This window comes from Meleagris gallopavo, chromosome 26 (genome assembly GCF_000146605.3).
Source record: "Meleagris gallopavo isolate NT-WF06-2002-E0010 breed Aviagen turkey brand Nicholas breeding stock chromosome 26, Turkey_5.1, whole genome shotgun sequence".
NCBI classification, from domain to species: Eukaryota; Metazoa; Chordata; class Aves; order Galliformes; family Phasianidae; genus Meleagris; species Meleagris gallopavo.
In genome coordinates, this window is record NC_015036.2 from 2,425,971 (window position 1) to 2,433,530 (window position 7,560).

A 7,560-nucleotide genomic window follows, 5' to 3' on the forward strand; every position below is an offset into this window, starting at 1 on the left:
AAGGGAGGCGAGCAGAGGCTCCCAGCTTGGGAGCGTGAGTGGGTGGTTTTTGCACAAAAATCTGACACAGAGAACTGTCTCCTTGCATCCCAACCAGAGCACTATTTCCCCCCCAGCCTCCCGCCCTTCTGTGCGTTAAGCAGCTCCCAAAGGACACCCAGAACGGGGTTTTCTGCTCTTGCTGCCCCCCAAACCGATACCCCACCCAGCTTCCACCAAAGCAGAGTTTTTAAATCCTCTCCCTGCCCCCCAGATCACATTCCCACGCCGCTGCCCAGCCCTGAGCATCCCCAACGCACCGCCATCCATCCCTCTGCCCCAGCCCCCCAGCTCCATCCCCAGCTTCCTCATGGGGGCACAATGATATCTGCCAGCCAAAAAGACCCCCTCACACAGCCCCCCCACCTCCAACTCAGTGCATTTCTGCACCCCAGGGATCGGTTCTGCCGCGCTGTTAAGAAGTTTCCAAATGGAATAACGCTGCTTTTGACATTCACCAAACAACAGAAAGAGCTTCTTGTTTCATATTCATCGCGGCTTTGTTAAAAATATATCGTGAGCCTTTTAAAATGCATAAAGGCAAACTAAAACGGCTCCTTTGGCACAACACCATCTCTTTCCCCATTACTTTTAGGCTTTAAGTCTCTTTTCTTTTTAATTGCAGGCCAGCCTAAAGGTGCTTTTAGCCAAGACTTTGGGCTTTTAGCTCTGTACTCACTCTTTTTGGCACCATGAGCTCCCGCACGTTGCCCTCTACCATCCCACTATTTTGCTTTGCTCCCCCCTTCGTATCTCTTTTTCCACCCCCCTTGTCCAGGGGGTGCAGCACTGTAACCTCCCTTCTCCCTCCACACCCCTTTTGGCCTTAAAGGCACCATCTGCCAACAAAGCAGAAAATAAAGCAGAAAAACCATCAATTTCCCCCCATGCTGCGTTCCCCCCCACAGAAACAAGAGCAGGAAGGGCACCTGCCATGTGCAACACCACAACCATGGCGCTCACCCAGCGAGGGATGGAAGCCAAACACACACCACCAGGACAAACTTGGGCTGCATTTCACCCATCCATCTCTATTCATTTCCTATTCCCCATGAATAAACCACAAGTTCTTAAAAAGCTTTTAACTCAACCCCGTTCCCACGTCATCCACTGAAGGCACCCCACCTCCCACCCCCTTTAGGTGAGTTTGTGCACGATGCAGCAAACGCGCCCGGGATTTTTATCTTTTAATGGGAGTAAAGCTACATTGTTCACAACAGCCTTGACCTCTGGAAGAGCTAAATCATCGCAGTGAGCAAAAAAAAACAAACAAGCAGCATCGTTCAGCCTGAGATGAGCATAGCGATGTTTCTCTGCTGGATTTCCACTCATTGACACCCAAATGGCCGACAGTGAACAAATTCATCCTCCCAAAGCAAACCTGTGCAGCTCGGACCCGTTCTGCCAACCAAGAGGGATTTTGGGGCACGAGACCCTGCATGGCCATTGAGTGAGCCAGCTCCCCCTACACCCCTCCCCAGACCCCAAAGGCATCGCTCTTCACTTCACAGAGGATTTGGGAAACCCACCCGAGGAAAAACGCGGTACCGTTATCCTCACAGAACCAAAAGAAAGGAACAGAGAAATAATTTCTAATTAACGAGCGTGTTTGATGGCCTCAGAACAAGCATGCTGCTCCGCTTTCAAAACCAGAGCTGAAAAGCTATATTTGGGCACATTTTGAAACAACACATTCTTACTTCTTCTCCTCCCACAGCATTCCTCCCGTATGCTAGGGCTTGCATTTCCACCCCAAAACCTTCCAATAACTATTAAACAAACCCAGCACCCGTTTAGCTGCTCTCCTTCCATGTGCATTGGCTGGTTAGACAAGCACAGCCTAGGACCAGACTTTCAGGACATCACTGCCTTTGCTTTCCCATCTGTAAAATGGGAACAACCGTGCTTGGGCAAAAGCATCTGTTGCTGCTCACTAGTGCAGGGCTGAACAGGGAATTGGCCTGTTCTGTTTGATTTCCAAGACAAAATAAAAGATGTATAAATATGTACTTCACCAGCAGAGCTTTTCTGGGATATTTGGGGATGTATAGGTTTGTTTGTTTCTTGATATAAGGCACAGAATCTAAACTGTATATTCAAATTTGACAGCAGCACTGGATCTGAAAGGAGACATTATGGTCTGCTGGGCACATTTAAACACCACTTCGATGTGCGTCTGCAGTATTTTTTCCCAAGCTGTCTTAATGCATATTTACATCTGGGACCCCCCCCAGACTCATGGGGGAGCAACGCACTGCCTTAAGAAGCTGGAGATCCCACGACTCTCTCCTTGCAGCCTCCACTTTCCAGCAGGATGGGACAGAGCATCGTGCCTATGGGCATCGTGCCTGCGGGCTCAGTCCCACTGCCTGGTGCCCAGCTGCTGCTCTCCCTGCTGGCAGTGCCCTGCACAAGGCACAGCCACCATCCCCACCCCCACTACGACGCCCCCCCCCCCCCACCCTTCCCAGCCCCCCCTCCCTTCCTGTCCCCTCGCCTCTCCCTGCCTGTGTTTGCATCTCTCCCTGAATGAAAGGCTACCCTTTTCTCCTTGACATCTTGTTAGAATGTGAATACAACATCTATTGATTTGCATTTCATGGAAGGAAAGGAAAGGGAAAAAAAAAAAAAAAGCCTCTCTGAACTCAGAGCTACTAAAGAAGTAAACAGAAGATGCCAGCAAAGGCCGCCCTGGGAGAACTCAGCTCCCTGCAGCCCTGCTCCTGGCGTTCCAGCATCAGCTCCATGCACGAGGAGACCACAGCAGCACCACAGATGCGTGTGTGCACCAGGTGGATGCATCACCTCGTGCTGCTTCATCCTGGTGATGACCAACTGCAGACAAGCTAACTCGCAGTAAAGGCAAACCAAAGCGAATTCAGTTGGGCAGCAGCAAAATAGAAGGGCAAGCAGGCTGGGGCTCAACAAACAGCACCGCTCACCTCCACATCAGAGGTGATGATCAGAGGCATTCCTCAGGTTTGTGTTAACCTGCAGGCAACACTGCAGAAATCAGCCATGCTACACGGTGGAAAGGGTCCTGCTCCCCAGTAACAGGCAAGCAAAGCAGGGATCCACAGGGAGAGAAACCCCACGCCATGGAACAGGAGAGAGGAAGCAGCACTGTGGGTGAAGGCTCCCTCACCTACAGCAGCGGGGTGCTGGGAGGATTAATTAGTGCTTGTAAAGCACTTTGAAGATAAAGGCGACTTGTAGGAGCGCTCACACCCAGGTGGAGATGGGGAGCAGGGAGCCCAGGCGCTGCGGGGCTCCTTATCTGGAGCTCAAGCTGCAGCCCTGGCTGGGCGAGTGCTGTGCGGGTTCAGATGAAAGGGAGAATGGGAAAATTTCTGCGGCGTGCAGGGGGAAAAAAAGAGAAAAATCAAACGTGTGCTGCTTGGGAAAAGAGAAAGAGAGAGAGAGATGAAAAGACTGGATCTAAGTCTCTAAAAGCTGAGGAGACCTGCTATTGATTCTGGCTTGGGAAGAAGGGGCCTGAACAAGAGCCGGTGTGTTGTTAAGTGCACTTATCTCCTCTCGTTAGATGGCAGAATGGGGCCAGATGGACGGGGCACTAATTCCCATCACAAACCATTACCAGCCCAGAGCCGGACGAGGCACCTCTCCAAAGACGTGCTCTGAGCACACAGCAAATCCGGGGACCCACTGCAGATCCCAGGGCTGTCCCCAGAGCTCTGCATGACCCTGAGCCTCTGTCACACCTCCCCATGGGCAGGGGAAGGTTTGATGGGATGAAGCCATACTCATGCTGAAGCAGGCTGCCCTGGACCAAGTCCTTGATTTCTGAGCACTTCCAAGAACGGACTCTCCACAGTCCCCTGGGCAACCTTTTCTTGACCATCCTCACCATAAAATAAAGCTTTCTCTTGAAACACAAGAGAACATCACAGAATCAAAGAAGAGCTCAGGTTGGAAGCGATCTTCAAGATCATCTGCTTCCAACCCCAGTGCCACAGACAATCTGTGCCTATTGCCTCTTAGCCTGTCTTTAGGCACCCCAAGAAGATGCCAAGCTCTGTGCATGCCTGTGTGCTCCTGGCCACTTTCAAAGCCCCCAGCTCCCACCAAGTATTCTCCAATGGGCAGCAGCAGGGTGGGAAGAGCTGTGATGGAAATGTGTCCACCAAAGCTTTCAGGAGTCTCTGCCCGCTCAGGACTTGGATCTTTGACCATAGGAGTCGTTCCCTTGCCATGTACAAAACATTATCTGCCTCTCCATTCCATAAGAAGCCAACATTCCCTTGCCAGCACTGGGGCAGGGTTTCCTCCCCTCAGAGCCACATACTTTTGTTCCTCTAGCTGTGATCAAAATGACTGAACACAGGGGGGATAAAAAAACCAAACCAGGGCAGAAATGATGCATCTTGATCCATAAGCAGGAGGTGCTTCAAGGATAATCCCGGCATCACGTATGGGCTGTGTGCTTTGGAAGATGAGTTTTTTCCTTTTCCTATTTTTTTTTTCTTTTTAATGAGAGAGAAAGAAAACATTTTAAGCTTTGTTCCCTTTCATTTATCGCCAAGTTCAGTGGTTTTACTCGTCAGTCCTCTGTAGCTCAGGTAAGAACAGAGGGCTGCAGATTAAAGGGAAACACAGCAGCAAATAGAAAGCTGTCGAGATAACAGAGAGGACAAAGTCAGGAAAGACAAAGAAAGGAAGTCTGCTTTCTGCAAGATTTCCACTTCTGTTTTTTCTACAGGTTAATCCAAAAATGAGGAGCAAGCTCTGATCCAAATTCCCAGATTGGAAGTGTGGAACAGAGGGCAATAAAGCAAATCAGGAACTCCAAGCAAGTGTCTGTCCGTGGCGCTCTCACAGACACTCAATACACAGGGGATTTTATGTCAATGGGTAGACAGACAGACAGCACGCCAGACTGACAGCTCCCAATAACGCTACAAACACGGGCAGCACAGAGCACACACCCCAAGCACAACCCTACAGCTGCAAAGCCAAACCCCAAGCTGCCACCCCATCCCTTACCGCTGCATGGAGGCACACAGCAAGCAGCACAGAGGAGGGAAAAACAAGGATAGTCAATGCTGCAATGCTATCCTTGGCACAGCTGCACGGCACAACCCTGCCCAGGGTATCTGGGTCCCATGGGGCGATGCTCGGCGCACCCCAAGCCTGCACGGTGAGCAGGTGCCAGGAGAGGGGGCACAGCTCCCTCGTGCAGCACAGAACGTATTTTCCATATGCTGCCTGATCACTTATACGTTTCTTAAAACGCTATTGCACAGATATTTCAGAGGCATCATGGAGTGCCATCTGGTATGTTATATATTGCACCGAGCCCGGCCAATTTTGAGATACTGTAATTTTATCTCCTCCATTTCGTATGCGGCACATCGCAAGGCAAGTTGATGGGGAATGGGAGTTTGTAAGGGAATGGAATGCAAGTAAGTAGAAAGGCAAGGCCCAAGGAGCCTGGCAATGCCAGCTGCTGCCCATCCCTGATGCCAGAGAGGAGATTTGGGGCTGGACTCAACCATTTTGGGAGGGCCACCATGCAGAACGCCTGCATTAGCCAGGGCCAAGCGTCCCTGTCTGTGACAGCAGCATTGCAGGGAGAAGCTGCCTGCAGCATCTCCCAGATGGCCTTTTCCCTGCCTCCCCCAGCTCTTCCCAGCACCACCACGTCCCTCTGCTCCCCGCTGTGCCAGCAATCCGTGTAAGGGCTCCTCTTGCCATACAAACACATCCTACAAGGGATGATGCCATTGGCAGAAAGAAAAAAACAACACCAACAGAGCCCATTAACACAGCAGAGATCCTTATCCCTTTAGAAGTCAAAGCTGTGCCTTTGCAATGAGCGCACCCAACTCAGCACCAGTGCATTCCTCCAACTCCTTCCCAAGCTCCAGACGCTGCCCAAGCAAAGCGCAGTGCCACGCTGATCGATTTATCCCCATTTCATTAGAAAAAGATGTCATTAAAAAGTGAAATCTTTCAGATTTCCTGTGCTTTGCTGGCTCCCTCCTCTGGCACTCAGAAATATTTTTATTTTGTAATTAGTTTGGCCACGCAGTGAGGCCAGCGTCCTCCTTGGCCCTGCTCTTCAAAGCAAGGCAGCCTTGCTCTGAGTCAGCGTGTGCCATCACAGAAGCTGATGTGAAAGCATCTTCCTCTATCCCTGCTACAGCAGGGGAAAGGAGAAGGGGAATTCAGCAGAAACACAGGTCCTCCCATCCTATCCCTCAGACCCAGCTGGGCCCTTCCCCTCCTTCCCATGCAGCAAGCAAAGGAGTCAGGAGTGAGGGGAGATTTCGTCAATTCTTGATCTAAAAGCAAAACCACGACCTCCTCCTGGGGAGATCTGGATTCACAAAGGTTTTGATGCCAGACATACACTGCTGCTTTTGCCTGCATTTCATTCTTTTTTTTTCTTAGTTCATTAATAAGTATTAATACCTTGGTTTTTGCCCGTGCTTAATATTCATCCCAGCGCTTTGATTTTTCATTTGAAAGGGACACTTCAAGGGCTTTTTAAACATTATTTTGCTATTGTTCGTGGAACTCTTCTGATGGAAAACATTTCCATCCTGCTTTACAACTTGTAAACAACCTTTCCCCTTTATAAAGAAATAAAGCATGTTTATCCAGCTACCATACACTAACAAGCAGAGAGCTACAGGGAGCCTGTTAGCTCCAGGAGCTGGAGGTGCTAGATGTCCAGAAATAGGAAAAAATGCTTACTTCTCCATTTTCCCTCTAAAGTTTCAAGGACTCTTGACTCCAGAGCCAATCTCCAAAAGCCAAACCCTCAGCCAACCTCCCTGTGCCACGACGCTGAGCTCTGATGCTTTGCATCGTAGAATCACGGAATCATTAGGGCTGGAAAAGACCATTCAGAACATCCAGCCCAACCATCACCCCATCCAGAGACTCCTTTGAGGGCACGTGAGGATGGAGGAGCACCTACAGCAGAAGCAATTCGGGGTCTCATAGCAAGCATGCTGTCTCCTGGCCATAGACTTTCCAAGAAGGGATGGAACACCTCTCCATGAGGACAGGCTGAGAGAGCTGGGGATGTTCAACCTGAAGAGAAGGCTCCTGGGAGAGCTGAGAGCTGTCTTTCAGTAACTAAAGGGGGCTGTAAGAAAGGAGAGGACAAATCCTTTAGTAGGGTCTGTTGGGATGGGGTGAGGGGAGGTGATTTCAGACTAAAAGGGGGGGAGATTTAGATTGAATATAAGGGAAATGGCTTTTCCAGTAAGGATAGCAAAGCCCAGAGAGGTGATGTTGCTCCATCCCTTCAGTCAGCCAGGGTCACAGCTGGACGGGGCTCTGAGCACCTGATGGAGCTGTGGGTGTCTCTGTTCATTGCAGACGGCCTTTAAGGATCTGTTCTAACTTGAACGACCCTGTGAAGAAAATCTGTGAGGGGATGGGGGAGAGAAAGATGCCTGAAGCCTAAGGGAAGCAGTGAGCAGCATGGAGGCAGGATGCTGCCCCACACCACCACACACCTGAGCCTCTAGGTGCTGCTTCCTCCTC

At 50.4% G+C, this 7,560-nt stretch overlaps 1 protein-coding gene across 2 annotated transcripts in view; it reads right to left on the reverse strand.

The window, feature by feature from the left end:
- Positions 1–7,560, reverse strand: part of OPCML (opioid binding protein/cell adhesion molecule like) — a 293,448-nt gene that overhangs the window by 257,293 nt on the left and 28,595 nt on the right. The window contains exon 1 of one of the 2 annotated variants that reach the window (XM_010723622.3): positions 406–422. The exons of the other annotated variant lie outside the window; for it this stretch is intronic. The gene's annotated coding sequence lies outside the window, so the exon portion shown is untranslated. Of the gene's footprint in view, positions 1–405; positions 423–7,560 lie in introns of those variants that run through there. 2 annotated transcript variants of the gene reach the window in all.